The 19,182-nt window shown below is 38.3% G+C and overlaps 1 protein-coding gene across 2 annotated transcripts in view; it reads left to right on the top strand.

Moving 5' to 3' along the window:
- CHM (CHM Rab escort protein) overlaps positions 1–19,182 on the top strand; it is a 225,664-nt gene that overhangs the window by 52,862 nt on the left and 153,620 nt on the right. The gene's annotated exons all lie outside the window — the stretch shown is intronic.

The following is a 19,182-nucleotide window of genomic DNA, read 5'->3' as shown; positions in this document are numbered from 1 at the left end:
GGATTTCTGATGTCAACCCAAATGAATGTCACAGACACAGCTATTGATGTTTTAGTCTTATGTAATGACCATATTCTTATTCCTGAAAGTTGAAAACATTTTTATACTTTACTAGTTTGACCAAAGAAGTATGTTAATCTAAATAGTATTACCTTGTTTAGTTAAAAACTGATGTCACCATACATGTCTATCAGTTTGTGGGCTAGATTTGTCTTTGGCCTGACAAATGAAAATTTTTTTCTGTTTAGAAACTGTGTCTAGTTAAGAATTATTTTGGCATTGTAATAAAGAGAAGTAAACAATTATTTTGTCCCTGGTTTAAATGTTTTTGTTTTGTTTGTTTGAAGAAACTTTTTGCCCTTAATCATAAAAATTTACATATGCTTGTCATAAAAATTCAAGCAGTGTGTATGTCTGTGTATTTCATGCACATATACATGAAAATATACATGTTGGTTTGCCCACATATAATTCCCAAAGGGCCACTGTTGGTGTGTTACATTCTATCTGGTGGAATTTAAAGATAGTTTTATGAGGATTAATGAATGCATGAGTGAAAGGATAAAATGAACTGATTTTGATGAGGTGAAAATGTGTAATAATAGTGTCTCATCATCATGTCTATTTGCACATTCTTTTCTCATTTAAGGATATTTTAAAAATATTATGTTGTAGTGGTAATAGTGGGAAAAAGCAATTAAAAACAAGTTTTAAACAGATAAATAGTTGATCAAAACTAAATGAGATCACATAGGATTGTATCAGGGCTTCCCTGATAGCTCAGTTGGTAAAGAATCCTTCTGCAACACAGGAGAATACAGTTCGATTCCTGGGTTGGGAAGATCTGCTGGAGAAAAGACACGCTACCCACTTCAGTATTCTTGGGCTTCCCTTGTGGCTCAGCTGGTAAAGTATCTGCCTGCAATGTGGGAGACCTGAGTACAGTCCCTGGGTTGGGAAGATCCCCTGAAGAAGGGAAAGGCTACCTACTGTGGTATTCTGGCCTAGAGAATTCCATGGACTATACCCATGGGGACGCAAAAGTCAGACACGACTGAGAGACTTTCACTTTCAGGAAAATTCATCCCAGTAAGTTTCTTGAGAGTTGCACAGCTATGACTGACCATGATGTCAAAGGACACTTTCTGTGTTCACTGTTTCTCCATCACTGACTTGACATTATTTTGACATCACCTTTTCCTGTATATCATTGTCCATCTTTATGTTTTGGCACTGAGGTGGGAGACACTAAAATTTGTCAAGAATTGTTACTTCTCAAAAAAACACCCTCTTCCAACAACACAAGAGAAGACTCTACACATAGACAACACCAGATGGTCAATACCGAAATCAGATTGATTATATTCTTTGCAGCCAAAGATGGAGAAGCTCTGTATAGTCAACAAAAACAAGACCTGGAGCTCACTGTGGCTCAAATCATGAGGTCCTTATTGCCAAATTCTGACTTAAGAAAGTAGGGAAAACCACTGGACCATTCAGGTATGACCTGAATCAAATCCCTTATGATTATACAGTGGAAGTGAGAAATAGATTCAAGGGATTAGATCTGATAGACGGAGTGCCTGAAGAAGTCTGGATGGAGGTTCGTGACGTTGTACAGGAGGCAGAGATCAAGACCATCCCCCCAAAAATAAATGCAAAAAGGCAAAATGGTTGTCTGAGGAGGCCTTACAAATAGCTGTGAAAAGAAGAGAAGTCAAAGGCAAAGGAGAAAAGGAAAGATATACCTTTTTGAATGCGAAGTTCCTAAGAATAGCAAAGAGAGGTAAGAAAGCCTTCCTCAGTGGTCAATGCAAAGAAATAGAGGAAAACAATAGAATGGGAAAGACTAGAGATCTCTTCAAGAAAATGAGAGATACAAGGGAATATTTCATGCAAAGATGGGCATAATAAAGGACAGAAGTGGTATGGACCTAACAGAAGTAGAAGATCTTAAGAAGAGGTGGCAAGAGTACACCAAAGAACTATACAAAAAGATCTTTACAACCCAGATAATCATGATGGTATGATCACTCACATAGAGCCAGACATCCTGGACTGCAAAGTCAAGTGGGCCTTAGGAAGCATCACTGCAAACAAAGCTTAGTGGAGGTGATGGAATTCCAGTTGAGCTATTTCAAATCTTAAAAGATGATGCTGTGAAAGTACTGCACTCAATATGCCAGCAAATTTGGAAAGCTTAGCCGTGACCACAGGACTGGAAAAGGTCAGTTTTCATTCCAATGCCAAAGAAAGACAATGCCAAAGAATGCTCAAACTACCACACAGTTGCACTCATCTTACACACTAGCAAAGTAATGCTCAGAATTCTCGAAGCCAGGCTTCAACAGTACGTGAACCATGAACTTCCAGATGTTCATGCTGGATTTAGAAAAGGCAGAGGAACCAGAGATCAAATTGCCAACGTCCATTGGATCATTGAAAAACCAAAAGAGTTCCAGAAAAAACATCTACTTCTGCTTTATTGATTATGTCAAAGCCTTAGACTGTGTGGTCACAATAAATTGTGGAAAATTCTTCAAGAGATGGGAAAACCAGACCCTCTGACTTGCCTCTTGAGAAATCTGTATGCAAGTCAGGAAGCAACAGTTAGAACTGGACATGGAACAACAGACTGGTTCCAAATAGGGAAAGGAGTACATCAAGGCTGTATATTGTCACCCTGCTTATTTAACTTATATACAGAGTACATCATATGAAATGCTGGGCTGGATGAAGCACAAGCTAGAATCAAGATTGCTCGCAGAGATATCAATAACATCTAATATGCAGATAACACCACCCTTATGGCAGAAAGCAAAGAAGAACTAAAGAGCCTCTTGATGAAAGTGAAAGAGGAAGGTGAAAGAGTTGGCTTAAAGCTCAACATTCAGAAAATTAAGATCATGGCATCTGGTCCCATCACTTCATAGCAAATAGATGGGGAAACAGTGGGAACAGTGGCAGGCTTTATTTTTTTGAGCTCCAAAATCACTGCAGATTGTGACTGCATCCATGAAATAAAAGTCGCTTGTTCCTTGGAAGAAAACTCATGACCTACCTAGACAGTATATTAAAAAGCAGAGACATTACTTTGCCAACAAAGGTCCGTCTAGTCAAGGCCATGATTTTTCCAGTAGTCATCTATGGATGTGAGAGTTGGACTATAAAGAAATCTGAGTGCCGAAGAATTGATGCTTTTGAACTGTGGTGTTGGAGAAGACTCTTGAGAGTCCCTTGGACTGTTAAGAGATCCAACTAGTCCATCCTAAAGGAAATCAGTCCTGAATATTCATTGGAAGGACTGATGTTGAAGCTGAAACTCCAATACTTTGGCCATCTGTTGCGAAGAGCTGACTCATTTGAAATGACCCTGATGCTGGGAACGATTGAAGGTGGGAGGAGAATGGGATGAAAGAGGATGAGATGATTGGATGGCTGTCACCAACTCAATAGACATGAGTTTGAGTAAACTCTGGGAGTTGGTGATGGACAGGGAGGCCTGGCGTCCTGCATTCTATGGAGTTGCAAAGAGTCGAACACAACTGAGTGACAATTGAACTGAATTGAAGAAATACATTCATTACAATTAGAGACCAGTTATAAAATCAGATGAGATTATGGATATTGTTGGTCCCAGAGTGTTGAGAGGTTAACAGCAAAACAGACTGATTCTTGCCTTCATGATAACCTGGAAACCTAGTAGGGGGAAATAAGCATTCAACATGCTTTGATTTTATAAACTGTGCTCATGAAGAAGAAAAGGGTAGTGCTATAAGAGTAATGTGGATTACTTAGATTATTTAGATATGGTGATAGGAGGGTGGCTTACATGGAAGCGGTTATAATAACTTCTTAGATGTTATACTGTGGATATGGAACTATAAATATCTTTGAGAACCAATGTCATTTTTCTTTTAAAGAAAGAGTTAAATTGATTTCTTCTTAGAGGCTTTTCTTTTTTTTTTTTTTTCCTGTGTGGCTTAATAAAGCTGTATGTCATTGAGTTACCTCAGAAATTGCATCCGAAGTTGTGTGGCAAATCAATTTTATGATATTTTTCTGCCCTGTAAATTAACTTTACGTACATGGAATTGAGTGAAAAATTTGGTTCGATGCCTTGTTTCTGTAGTGAAAGAACAAAAATACTCTGTTCAGATGTTCAGTGATTATGGCTCTTGACAAAGTAGAAACGAGTATTGATTCAGTAGCTACTCCTATTGTGAAGTTTCTCTTTAGTAGTTTTTGTTTGTGCTAATTCAGATCTGTTTATGTTTTGTTTAACACAAAAATATAACAACATAGCTCTTTCTTTTACAGTGGAATACTTGCTCATATGTGAATAAGGTAGCTCAAAGATAAGTATTTGAAAGGTTTTAGGTTTAAGACTGCCATAAAGGGATAGGGAAATAAAAGAAAATGTAACCTAACTTAGAAGAACATTTTTATTTATTTTTACCTTCCAATATCCAGATGAAAGGAAGAAACCTTGTTCTGTCTCCTGTAGGATGGTAGGATGAGAAAAATGTATCAAAGAAGCAAGTGTTACCCTACCTTTTCCCCCTCTGTATTTCACCATGTTAAAGACATTTCATTAGGTTTACGGCACTAAATGAGTGAAAGTAGTTTTCAGTTGCTTAAGATAATCTAGTATTCAGGACAGTGTATGCTGTTACAAAGAGTGTAATGTAAACATATCTACCATTTATTGAATATTTGCTCATTACTCTCTTAGATACATTGGAAACATTAAGCTATTTAATTCCTATTCTATTTCTCTTAAAGAAATATAAATTCTCTCCTTTTGTGGATGAAGACATAAATTCAGAATTGAAATCACTTGTCAAACATCACATGTCTATTCAAGTAATGAACCAAGGTTTATAGCCAGGTTCCTTTGACTGCAGAGCCTGTGTTCTTTCACTAAGATAAGCTGTGTGTAGGGTTGGAAGACAAATCCTGAGTTTGATGGTCAGGAGACCCAATTCACACTGTTACTCTGTCACTGATTAGTTATGTGACTTATATTGTTTTCTTCAAGTGTAAAATGGGCCTGGTGTACAACCTACCTTGAAGAATCCCTGTGTGGGACCAGTGAGATACATGTAAAATGTTGAGGTGTGGCCAGAAGATCTGACAGTTATGTAGCAGATTCACTAAAAGGCTTTTACTTTGGAATCACTGGAAATACATTAAGCCTTTGTTTTGGAGGGCAGTGTGGAGGAGAAAAATCCTTGGAAGCAATTTGTGAATTTTTATGGGTTTGGAACAAAAATGTCATTTTGTCTTTAGGTCACTGAAATCTGTATGACAGGACCTTCATTTGCAGATGACAATTCTTGCACAAGGAGGATTTTTGCCCATAGTGCTCAAACAGAGGCTAGATTGATTGAGACAGCTCCTTGCAGAAATCATGATATATCAGCATTTCTCTAGGTATTACTAACTTTGACTTCTTTTAGTCAGTGGGTTTGAATGAGGATAGCTTTCACACAAACCAGAAAAACTACAAGCAAAGGTAATTGAATGTACATACGCATTTTTCCACTGCATTTCCCTCCTCCCCTCACTTTCTTAGTCTTGAGCAATTTCTTTATCATTCTTCCTCCTCCAAAAGATTTCTCTCATATTTTCTTCCTCCTTTTTTTTTTTTTTTTTTTTTTTTGTGTGTGTGTGTGTGTGTGTGTTTTACTTTGAAATGTCAACTATCGTTACCAGCTCCTTGGCACTTTGAAGACTATGAATCAGCTTGATAGCTAGAATCAGAGTGATCGACAGCAACAAAACTTAAAGCTTTTTCCTGTCTCTCCAACTTCCCTTCTCTCACCCCTGCCCCCAAAATGAAACTGGAGTTTGATTTGCCTTTCCATGGGAACGCAAGGGTTAAATTTTAGGAGCTGTGACTACTCTGAAGCAGAAGATAGGGGAAAAGGGAGAGGGAATCAGCAATCCTCAGTCCTTTGATCTGTCAGTTTTGCTGTTCTCTCAGCAGCTTCTGCATTCTTGTCTCTCTTCTACCTTCCCAGGGTTGTCAGCGAACCTAGCTATTCCTGGCTGGCACTGGACTCTGGTAGTTGCCAATGAACAGGGCACTGGGGACTCCTGTGGATGTGTTCTCCTGTGTCCACACTTGGCATAGAAGAGGGGAGGAGAATGATAACTTACTGTGTGCTAGCCACTGCTTTAAGTGCTTTCATTCCTGTTTTAATGATAAACTGAGGCTTGAAAGAATAAGTGTAAGGTTATTGGCTGAGGTCGCACGGCTAGTAAGAGGCACAACTGGAGTTTGAACCCAGGTCCATCTGATCCTGAAGCCTTTGGTTAATAGCAGTACATTTAATTCTCTTAGCATTAAAGGTTCCATGGTGACCAAACTGCTGCTGTTCCCTTAAGTTTCTCCTGGTCTAGTCAGAGGAAACACTCATGCAATTTAATGGCAAGACAGTATGATAGATAAAAATTGTATAATGATTCATTCATTAGTGTATAGGCTAGGCAACAGTGAAGCAATTGTATTGATTATACTGGGCAATCATAAAACGATCATATTGCTGCCTCTTTGTTATCAATGCATGAGTTATACCTGTAAATAAATGTGTGTTTTTTTCACATAAAAAAGACAATATGACAGCTCTTACAGAAGTATGTGCAGAACTCTTGCAACACAGAGATCAGTTCTGATTATATATTGGAGAGCTGAAGACTTCACAGGGAAAATGATACTGGATTTGAGTCACTCTAACTGGTTTGACTAGTACCGGTATGGGCTTCCCTGGTGGCTCAGACTGTAAAGAGTCTGCCTGCAGTGCTGGAGACCTGGGTTTGGGAAGATCCCCTGGAGAAGGAAATGGCAACCCACTCCAGTATTCTTGCCTGGAAAATCTCAGGGACAGCAGAGCCTGGAAGGCTACAGTCCATGGGGTTGCAAAGAGTCAGACACAACTGAGCAACTTCACACACAAAAAAGCATTGGGTATAGGGAATAGTATTAATAAAAGCAGAGAGACATGCAGACACTTGACTCATTCAGGCAATGTTGACTGTGTGGGTGTGGCTGATGCATGACAGAGAAGAATGATGTCCAGAGATAAAGCTGGAGAATTAAGTTGGAAGTAAGCTTTGACTTTGGCCACCTGATGTGAAGAGCTGACTCATTTGAAAAGACCCTGATGCTGGGAAAGGTTGAGGTCAGGAGGAGAAGGGGATGACAGAGGATGGGATTGTTGGATGGCATCACCAACTCAATGGACATGAGTCTGGGTAAACTCCGGGAGTTGGTGATGGACAGGGAGGCGTGGCGTGCTGCGGTTCATGGGGTTGCAAAGAGTCAGACACGACTAAGTGACTGAACTGAACTGAACTGAAGTTTTGAAGGGCCTTAGAGTGATGCTAAGGTTTTAGACAGTACTGTAGAGGCATTAGTAAGCCATTAAACATCTTTATGCGAGGGAATGACATAATGTGGTCTGCCAAGACCTGATCACAATGGCAGTAATATGGAGTTGAGGTTGGAAGGGGAGAAACTAGAGGCAGGGAAACCGTTGAGGAGGCTAATTAAAAAAAAAACACACAAAACAATAGGAGAAAGGATGTGAAATAAGTTATCATTGGTAAGGATGGCAAAGGTAGAAGGAGTTTGAGAAATTAACTAGAATTGAAAAATGAGAGAGAGATGATGAGAGAGTTCAAGGCTTTCTAGCATTGGCAGTTGTAAGAATCATGTTAGTATTTAATGAAATGGGGAAACCAAGAGGGAAAACCAAATTGGGGGCTTGGGACAGATAATAAATTTGCCTTTTGGACATGTAGAAATTAAAGTTAATCTGAAATATTTAGTGGATGGAGATGTCCAATAAACTAAGTGACTCATGATACCTATCTTCAGTATTGTATGAGTCTGGAGCTCTCCTCAGAGGGCCCAGATTTGAAAGAGAAATTTCAGAGTCATTGGTAGAAGGTTAATAATTGAGTCAGTAGGAATAGATGATAGGACAACCTTTGTACATTACCCACTCATCTACTTGGCTTGGTCTCAAAAATGGATTTGCATGGGTGGACTAATGTTGAATGACTAATAACTCTAAACATAGGAAGGTCTCTTCTCCAGCCCTAACGACTGGGAACACACCATGCCATTTCATTCTGGTAGATTGATCTGATTGCCAAAGGAACTTTCTGTAGCTATATAGGACTCTAAAAATCAAGTAAGGGCTTGGTCTTTTTCTCTCACATTAGAATTGCACCTGCATACTCTATCAAAGAGACTGACCTTCTTTGATCTTAGGATGAGGGTATAGTGAAAGGAGCTCAACTTTATTGTGTATCAAATATGTGGTGTGTGCATCTGTGCTCAGTTGCTCAGTCGTATCTGACTCTTTGCAGCCCCGTGGACTGTAGCCCATCAGGCTTCTCTGTTGATGGAATTTTCTAGGCAAGAAGACTGGAGTAGGTTGCCATTTCCTTCTCTAAGGGATCTTCCCAACCCAAGGATCGAACTTGAATAACCCACATCTCCTGCAATGCAGAGGGATTCTTCACCACTGAGCCACCTGTGAATCCCAATTCTGTCTTCTGTGTGTGTGCTCAGTCACTCAGTCATGTTCAACTCTTTGTGACTCCATAAAATGTAGCTCACCAGGCTCCTCTGTCCATGGAATTTTCCAGGCAAGAATACTGGAGTAGGTTGCCATTTCCTCCTCCAGGGGATCTTGCTGACCCAGGAATTGAACCTGCATCTCCTGTGTCTCCTGCATTGGCAGGCAGATTCTTTACCCATGAGCCACCTGGAAAGCCCCATCAAGTATGTGGGGCTTTTAGTAAATGAGAATTTGTATAGGGGTAAGTCTGTTATATTCCCTAGCCTGTTCTGTTATTTGTCAAGCAGGAAAACAGAAAGATGTCATGGTTCTTTGTAATACTCCAGCCAAAATTAAGTAGAATAGTGCCTCTTTCAGTGTGCAAATTGATATAAGTAGACCTGCCACACTATTATTTTCCTACTCCTAGCATATAGAGAAAGGTATCTGTCCACATTAATATGTTGTTTGTTGTTGTTGTTCAGTCGCTCAGTCATGTCCAACTCTTTTTGACCCCAAGGGCTGTAGGTCGCCAGGCTTCCCTGCCCTTCATATCTCACGGCGTTTGCTCAAACTCAATGTCCATTGAGTTGATGATGCCATCCAACCATCTCATCCTCTGTCGCCCCCTTCTAACTTCTGCCTTCAATCTTTCCCAGCATCAGGGTCTTTTCCAGTGAGTCGGTTATTTGCATCAGGTGGCCAAAGTATTGGAGCTTCAGCTTCAGCCTCAGTCCTTCCAGGGAACATTTAGGGTTGATTTCCTTTATGATTGACTGGTTTGATCTTGCTGTCCAAGGGACTCTCAAGTCTTCTCTAGCACCACAGTTCAGAAGCATCAATTCTTCAGTGCTCAGCTTTCTTTATGGTCCAACTCTCACATCTGTACATGACTACTGGAAAAACTATAGCTTTGACTATATGGACTTTGTTAACATAGTGATGTCTCTGTTTAAATATGCTGTCTAGGTTTGTCATAGCTTTTCTTCCAAGGAGTAAGCATGTTTTAATTTTATATGTGCACATTCAATATGAGATATGTAATAAAATTGATTGTATTTTGGATCCTAGAAATGAATAATCCTTCCAGGTTTGGCATTAGAGTAGATGTAGTCATGAAATTATTATTCAATTTTCATTATCCAAATGAGTTGGAGAAGTGAAACGAAAATTAGACTTCATCCCATCTAGTGTCTGTAAATATATCCCATTGCCTTTACTTACAGTAAGTCAGATTCCAAGATTTGTATTATGTGCTTATGTTTATAACTTTAAATATTCCAATGCTGTTTATTATAGCAGACAGTGTTATGACAATGGAAAGAGCATAGGCTTAGGGACCTTAAGTGCTAGGCTTAATTAGGTGCAGGCTTTGCCATTTCCTAGCTATATGAGTAAAACAAGACACTGATCTTCATGGTTGTTATTATTTCCTTCTAATTTTAAAGTGGTGATAATTATAGCACCAGTCTGTCAGGATTATTATGAAGATTAAATGAGATAGTGAATCGAAAATGATAAGCTCAACATATAGAGTATCCTAATTTTCTTTTTTGCCTTAACATGATTTAAACCAGCATTTCTCAAAATATGTTCTGTTGAACCAAATGCTGTCTCAAAAAAAAATGCTCATTAGTTAAGTGAAATTATTCCTTCTTGAAAAGAACAGGTATTAACATATTTAATGGTGCTGAGGAACTCTTTTTTAAACCATTTTCTGGTGGTTTTACTTCCTCACACCTAGCATTTTCTAAATTTATTGTGTCATTGCAACTTTGTGGTATGCCTGTTAACAGTAGATTTTATTGATGGGATATAGTTTGGAAAAGGTGAATTTAGTAATTGGGTCCAGATGCTATTTGATTTCTAAATGTTTGGTTTCATTGAACCACAGCTACCATTGTAATATCCTATGTTCTCATTGATGCTAGGCCAGCTTAGAAGTTTGGGATTGTTTATGTCGCAGTAGACAGGATTAGGTTTTGGAAGGCCAAGTTTCAGTGGCAGTCCTGCCAGTTGTAGTGGTATGGCCCTGAATGGACTTAATCTCTACATAGATCGTTCTCAGGTTCTTCATCTGTAAGATAGCACCTGATCTACCTCACAAGATTGCTGGAAGAATCCGTGTGAAAACAGTTTTGAAATTGAAAAATACTGTTAGTGGAAGGTGGTATTACTACTATCCCAGGAAAAAGAATTTAGGAGCAGTGAATAGAGAATAGGGGGTTTTTGAGATACGCTGCTTCTCTTTTGAGCAGGTTTGAACTCCATCTGCTACCTGCCTGAAAACATTTCAACCCCTTGGTTTCTTAATAATAAAAATGATTCCCAGATGAATATGCCTGTATATCAGTAACTCTATCTTTTGTCAGTGTTTTTGTACCTGTTTAGAGATGCCATTTACAAATACATGATGTAATTTAGCATCATGTAACTATGGCTGTCACTAAATATTCAATACTGAGTTGTAATTATGATGCAGAGGAGAAAACATTGTTGGGATTTAATTAATATTCTCTAATTAATAGATTTAATCCTCAGCCTTCTGTTAGAGTTCAACTTTATTTACACCTGTAATGTTTTTTTTTCTGTTAGTAGACATTAAACAAAATAATGTTGCTTTAGCATTAAACACTATGTAAATTAAGAGAAGTCTTATTAACTCTTAATACTTTTTTTTCTGTTGCTTTATTGGTTGGTGTTAATGGATACAGTTGTATAATTCATTTCCTTTCTGTGTCTGGAAAATCTTAGGTGGTACTTTGAGTAAGATCTGTGAACCTTTAGAAAGATTAAAACATGTTTTCTATGATTGTAAAGTCAACATTTCACACAGTGCCAAGCTGTACCTCAGTATTGTGATAATTGGGCTTTTCTGTCTTTGAAAATAAAAATGTCCATTTGTGATTTTTACTATTCTAGCTGAAAATTGTAGGTCACTTTTCCTTCGTGAGACTTGAGAGGACTATTGATAATAGTTTTATATTTGCTGTCTAAATACTATAAATACTCTTTAGTTTCACAGAGACTCTTAATTTTAAGGAATTCTTTTCATCATATAAAATAGTGTTCCTGGCAATAAAGATAAGCATCATCCTTCATCATAAACTACTTTTTCCTTTACTTGATGTACAGAGACAGTTGTGACACAAGATTGGCGGAAAATGTTCCATTCCTCTTTTTTGTCAGTCAGGAGTTTCTCACTTTGTCCTTAAAATAAATTGTATCTGTGAGTTATAAAAACAAAACCTAAGTAACAAGTAACCTAAACTTGTTATTCATTACAGAAACAGTTTTAAAGAGTATAGAAGTATTATTTTATAAATTGAATTTCATTGTCAGAATTCTGAAGCTACATCTTTAAAAATAAGAAAGTATTTGGTAAGCTTTAATTATTATTATTTCTATTGCAGAATTGTTCTAGAGTGCATATTACAATGTATTGATTTTTTATTTTTCTTTTTGTCATATTAATTTTGATACTTAAAGTCTTTGGCTTTCTCTTTAGGGTATTATAAACCATATTTAAAGCCATGCAAACACCAAAATGAATTTAGTTAAAATCTGCTTTGGTTTTATAGTGAGTTTATTAATGTTACCTTCTTTTGTTAGCAAGACCACAGTAGTGAAGACCATATTTCACCTTTTACATGCATAATTGGATGATGTCACCAGATACTGATATTAAAGAGCACATCCACAGGAAAAGTTGAAAATAGGTGCTACATGGAAAAATACTAGAACCAGTTACCTCTATCAAAAACCATATGACCATATACAGGGGAAAAAAATTAGATTTTGACTGTGAACTGACATCAGGCCGTTTACTAGTGGAAAGAAACAGCAAGATAGCCCTTTTTGGTGTTTTTTTTTTTTTACTTTTAATAATAGCAGAAGATATTTTGGAAATTGGCACATTATGGTCAGTGTTGGGTTATTTTTGTTTTTCTAAGATTTTATTATGATAATTTTCATACATAGAGAAGAGGTGAAAAAATTGCACTGTGAATACCTGTGTATCCACTACCCAGATTCTACCCCTAACATTTTGCTGTATTTGCTTTATTATGTAACTATCCATATACTAAATTTTCTGTCTACTATTGCATCTTATTGTTTTAGACATTTCACAGTAAGTTGTAATATGTCCAATACCTTCAGTCTGAAACCCTTCAGCATGCATTATCATTAGCTAGTTATTTATAGTTCTTTTTTGAGATAAAATTACAGTAAAATGCACAGATCTTAAGTGTACCATTTAATAAGTTCTTAGCACATGCATATACTTGTGTAACTAAGAACCTTATCAAGATATAGAATATTGCCATCACTCCAGAAAGTTCCCTCATGCCTCTTCAAAGTCAGTTTCTGCCATTACTCCCACCCTCAAAAGCGACCACTCTTATGATGTTTTTCACCATAGATCAATTAATTTTGCTTGTTCTAAAACTTCATATAAAAGGAGTCATGCTGAATGCACTCTTTTGGGGCAAAACTTCTTTCACTTATCATAACGTTTTTTGAAATTCATTTATGTTGCTATGCATATATCAGTAGTTTATTCCTTTAATTGGTGAATAGTATCTATCATATGGCTATACCACAACTTATTTATCTAGTCTCCTATTGATGGATATTTGAGTTGTGAATTGTTACCAGTTTGAAGCTATTAACAAATGAAGATGCTATGAAAAAACTTGTACAAGTCTTCTGTGAACATGTGCTTTCCTGTGTGAAAATACCTAAGAATGGAATCACTGGATCATAGGATAGGTGCACATTTTGTTTTATAAAAAGGTTCCAGACAGTTTTACAAGTTTTTGTACTATTACTTACTCCCACCAAAATGCCAGAGCATTGTGCCCATCCATCCCCACACCTGGTTTTGTAACTCTTTTTTTCCTTTTAACCATTCTAGTGTGTGTAGTGGTATTTCATCATGTTTAATTTTAATGTATACTTACCCAATGACTAATAATGTTCATCTTTTCATGTGTTCATTAAGCACATCCATATTCCTTTGTGAAATGTCTGTTCAATCTCTTTGCTCACTTTAAAATTTGAATATTTGTCTTATTTTTAAGTTGAGAGAATTCTTTTATACAACCTGGATACTAGTCCTTTGTCAGATATGTTTTGTGAATATTTCTCCTACTTTGTGCCTAGCTCATTCATTTTTTTAAACTGATGTATTTTGTGGAGAAGTTTTTCACTTTGATGAATTCTAATTTATTGATAGTTTTTATTGCTTTCTGTGCCCTTTCTGAAAAACCTTCTGTCTACCCTGATTGTCAAATTTCTGGTGTATATTTATTACTTATAAATTGATGTAGCCATTTAAAAATTTACTTAGATCTTAAAGCTTTCACCCAGTAGCCAGAGCTTCTCACTTAGGACATATGCTTGCTTACAAGAAGTCTTTCCCATCAGGAAGCTTGCCAAAGCCTTTTTTTCATCCATCAGAGGGCAGACAGAAGAAGCAAAAACAACAATCTCACAGCATTCAGAACAAAAACCACAATCACAGAAGCTAACCAAAATGATCTCACGGATCACAGTCTTGTATAACTAAATGAAGATATGAGGTGTGCTGTGCAGGGCCACCCAAGATGAATGGGTCACGGTGGATAGTTGGAACAAAATTGGTCCAGTGGAGGAGGAAATGGCAACCCACTGCAGTATTCTTGCCTCGGGAATCCCATGAACAGTATGAACAGGCAAGAAAGAGATGACACCAGAAGATGAGCCCCCAGGTCTGTAGGTATCCAGTATGCCACTGAGGAAAAGCAGAGAAATACATCCAGAAATAATGAAGAGGCTGGGCCAAAGAGGAAACAGTGCTCAGTTGTGGATGTGTCTGGTGGTGAAAGTAAGTTCAGTTCAGTTCAGTTGCTCAGTCGTGTCCGACTCTTTGCAACCCCATGAACCGCAGCACGCCAGGCCTCCTTGCGCATCACCAACTCCCGGAGTTTACCCAAACTCATGTCCATTGAGTTGGTGATGCCATCCAACCATCCCATCCTCTGTCATTCCCTTCTCCTCCTGACCTCATCCTTTCCCAGCATCAGGGTCTTTTCAAATGAGTCAGCTCTTGCATCAGGTGGCCAAAGTATTGGAGTTCCAGCTTCAAAATCAGTCCCACCAATGAACACCCAGGACTGATCTCCTTTAGGATGGACTGGTTGGATCTCCTTGTAGTCCAAGGGACTCTCAAGAGTCTTCTCCAACACCACCATTCAAAAGCATCATTTCTTCTGTGCTCAGTTTTCTTTATAGTCCAACTCGCACATCCATATATGACCACTAGAAAAACCATAGCCTTGACTAGACAGACCTTGGTTGACAAAGTAATGTCTCTGCTTTTCAATATGCTGTCTAGGTTGGTCATAACTTTCCTTCCAAGGAGTAAGTGTCTTTTAATTTCATGAAATCACCATCTGCATGATTTTGGAGCCCCCCCAAAATAAAGTCAGCCACTGTTTCCACTGTTTCCCCATCTATTTGCCATGACGTGATGGGACCAGATACCATGATCTTAGTTTTCTGAATATTGAGCTTTAAGCCAACTTTTTTACTCTCCTCTTTCACTTTCATCAAGAGGCTTTTTACTTCCTCTTCACTTTCTACCATAAGGGTGGTGTCATCTGCATATCTGAGATGATTGATATTTCTCCTGGCAATCTTGATTCCAGCTTGTGCTTCCTCCAGCCCAGCATTTCTCATGATGTACTCTGCATATAAGTTAAATAAGCAGGGTGACAACATACAGCCTTGACGTACTCCTTTCCCTATTTGGAACCAGTCTGTTGTTCCATGTCCAGTTCTAACTGTTGCTTCCTGATCTGCATATAGGTTTCTCAAGAGGCAGGTCAGGTCATATGGTATTCCCATCTCTTTAAGTCTGATGCTATAAAGGACAATATTGCATATGAACCTGGAGTATCAGGTCCATGAATCAGGTAAGTTGGAAGTGGTCAAACCGGAGATGGCAAGAGTGAACATCGACCTTTTAGGAATCTGAACTAAAATGGACGGGAATGAACAAATTTAGTCCAGATGACTATTACATCTACTACTGTGGGCAAGAATCCCTTAGAAGAAATGGAGTATCCCTCATGGTCAACAAAGGAGTCCAAATGCAGTATTTGGGTGCAGTCTCAAAAATGACAGAATGATCTTGGTTTGTTTCCAAGGCACACTGTTCAACATCACAGTAAGCCAAGTCTGTGTCCCAACCACTAATGCCAAAGAAACTGAAATTGAACAGTTCAATGAAGACCTACAAGACCTTCTTGAACTAACAGAAAAAAAGATGTTCCTTTCATTATAGGGGATTGGAATGCAAAAGTAGGTTAAGAGATACCTGTAGTAAAGAGCAAGTTTGGCCTTGGCATATAAGATGAAGCAGGGCAAAGGCTAACAGTTTTGCCAAGAGGACACATTGATCATAGCAAACGCCTTCTTCCAACAACACAAGAGATGACTCTGCACGTGAACATCACCAGATGGTCAGTAACGAAATCAGATTGATTATATTCTTTGTAGCTGAAGATAAACTCAGCTGAAAATAAACAACACCTGGAGTTGACTTTGGCTCAGATCTTGAGCTCGTTATTGCAAGTTCAGGCTTAAATTACAGAAAGTAGGGAAAACCACTGGACCATTCAGGTATGCATGTGTACTCATTTGCTTCAGTCATGTCTAACTCTGTGCAACTCTGTGGACTCTAGCCCACCATGCCCCTCTATCCATGGGATTCTCCAGGCAAGAATACTGGAATGGATTGCCATCCCCTCCTCCAGCGGATCTTCCCAACCTAGTGATCAAATACCCGTCTCCTACACTGCAGACAGATTCTTTACAGTTGAGTCACTGAGGAAGCCCACACCATTCAGGTATGACCTAAATCAAATCCCTTATGATTATACAGTGGACATGATGAATAGATTGAAGGGGTTAGATCTGGTAGACAGAGTGCCTAAAGAACTATGGGCCAAAGTTCACAATATTGTATAGGAGGCTGTGACCAAAACCATCCCAAAGAAAAAGAAATGCAAGAAGGCAAAATGGTTGTCTGAGGAGACCTTACAAATAGCTGAGAAGAGAAGTGAAAAGTAAAGGAGAAAGGGAAAGATATACCCAACTGGATGCAGAGATCCAGAGAATAGCAAGGAGAGACTAGAAAGCCTTAAGTGAACAATGCAAAGAAATAGAGGGAAACAATAGAATGGGAAAGACTAGAGATATATCCAAGAAAATTAGATACCAAGGGAACATTTGATGCAAAGATGGACACAATAAAGGACAGAAATTGCAAGTACCTAACAGAAGCAGAGTAGATTAAGAAGAGGTGGCAAGAATACATGAAGGAGCTATACAAAAGTGGTCTTAATGACTGGGATAACCATAATGGTGTGGTCACTCACTTAGAGCCAGACATGCTGGAGTGAGAAGTCAAGTAGACGTTAGGATTACTATGAACAAAGCTAGTAGAGGTGATGGAATTCCAGCTGAGCTACTTCAAAAGATGAAAGATGATGCTGTTAAAGTACTGCACTCAATATTATAGCAAATTTGGAAGACTCAGTGGCCACAGGACTGGAAAAGGTCAGTTTTCATTCCAATCCCAAAGAAAGGCAATGCCAAAAAATGTTCAAACTCCCATATAATTGCACTCTTTCACATACCAGCAAGATAATGCTCAAAATCCTTCAAGCTAGGCTTCAGCAGTACGTGAACTGAGAACTTCCATATGTACAGGGTGGATTAAAAAAAGCAGAGAAACCAAGATCAAATTGCCAGTATCCATCGGATCATAGAAAAAGCAAGGGGATTCCTGAAAAACGTCTACTTCTGCTTCATTGACTACACTAAAACCTCTGACTGCAATGTCACAACAACCTATGGAAAATTCTTAAAGAGATGGGAATATCTGCAGCCATGAAATTAAAAGATATTTGCTCCTTGGAAGAAAAGCTATGACCAACCTAGACAGCATATTAAAAAGCAGAGACATTACTTTGCCCACAAGTTCTGTTAGTCAAAGCTCTGGTTTTTCCACTATCACGTATGGATGTGAGAGTTGGACCATAAAGAAAGCTGAGTGCTGAAGAATTGGTGCATTTGAATTGTGGTGTTAGAGAAGACTCTTGAGAGTCCTTTGGATTGCAAGGAGATCCAACCAGTCCATCCTAAACAAAATCAGTCATAAATATAATTGGAAGGACTGATGCTGAAGCTGAAGCTCCAATACTTTGGCCACCTGATACAGAGAGCCAACTCACTGGAAATGACCCCGATGCTTGAAAAGATTGAAGGCAGGAGGAAAAGGAGGTGACAGAGGGTGAGATGGTTAGATGGCACTACCGACTCAATGGACATGAGTTTGAGCAAACTCTGGGAGATAGTGAAGCATAGGGAAGCCTGGTGTGCTGTAGTCCATGGGGTTACAAAGAGTTGGGCACGACTTAGCAACTGAAGAATAACAACGAAAAGAAATCTAAATATCTCAGCAAAATATATAAAGATAGTGGGACTTTTTTATCACTGCTTCAGGGTTTTTGTTTGTTTGTTTTAATACTTAGGGCATTTTATCATTTTGTTGAGTATTATATTGATGTTTAGATGATAGAAAGGGATGACAGAAGTGTATTATTATCAGGCAAGGGAGAAGAGAGTATAAAGTTGCTTTGGAAAATCTAACATCCATCTCTTTCCCTCCTTCTCTTCTATACTGGCTATTGTCCACCTTTTTCTTCTCCTGTTGTCTCTGATCCAAGGTATCACTGCTTCTAGCTTTCTTGATTCCAACATCTAGAATTGAGAGTATAGCTGAAATTATATCTAAATTTTAAAGATTTCTCAGGATATGGACAGTGTATGAATGTGCATTATCCCCAAGAGAACTATCAGATTATAAGTAGTGATCTGTTATTAATAGGTCTACTTTCACAGTTGTTTGGTTTAATCATTCTCTCTGTTAGAGGAAGCATTGATTTTTGGTAAAAAATTTGAGGGTAAAACTGATTGTTCTTAAGACCAATCAAGAGTTGATTGAAGAGAAATCTATACCGGGATTTTGAGAGGCTATTCAGTAGTATTATGGATGAATAATTTTAGATATCCTATTAGAGGTTTTAGTTTTTGCTTTAAAAAGCCCTTTTATAAATTTTTATTTCCTTAGAGCAAGATCTGGAGAAGCAAAAATGAAAACAAAACCAACAATGTCTTAGAACTAGAGTGAATATTATAGGTGGATTTTAGTGTACTTGGGGGCTCATCATACAAAGAATGAATGTAACATGATGAATTTTGTAAGGATGTGGAAGCTCAATATATAGTGCTGAGAGTTCTGGTTGCCAGAAGTCTGCTACTGTGTGTGTGTGTGTGTGTGTGTGTTAGTCGCTCAGTCGTGTCCGACTCTCTGCGACCCCATAGACTGTAGTCTGCCAGGGATTCTCCAGGCAAGAATACTAGAGTGGATTGCCATTTCCTTCTCTAGGGGAAGTCTGTTACTATCAGAAGTTAATTAGGAGTCCAGTGTCTACAGGGTTTATCTGATCCTAGAAGATCCTAGAAGATCTCTGGGTTTTATAAAATGGAGTGA

Source organism: Odocoileus virginianus, chromosome X, assembly GCF_023699985.2.
Source record: "Odocoileus virginianus isolate 20LAN1187 ecotype Illinois chromosome X, Ovbor_1.2, whole genome shotgun sequence".
Lineage (NCBI taxonomy): Eukaryota > Metazoa > Chordata > Mammalia > Artiodactyla > Cervidae > Odocoileus > Odocoileus virginianus.
The sequence above is the reverse complement of the archived record's forward strand: the minus strand, read 5'-3'. Positions and strand labels throughout refer to the sequence as shown.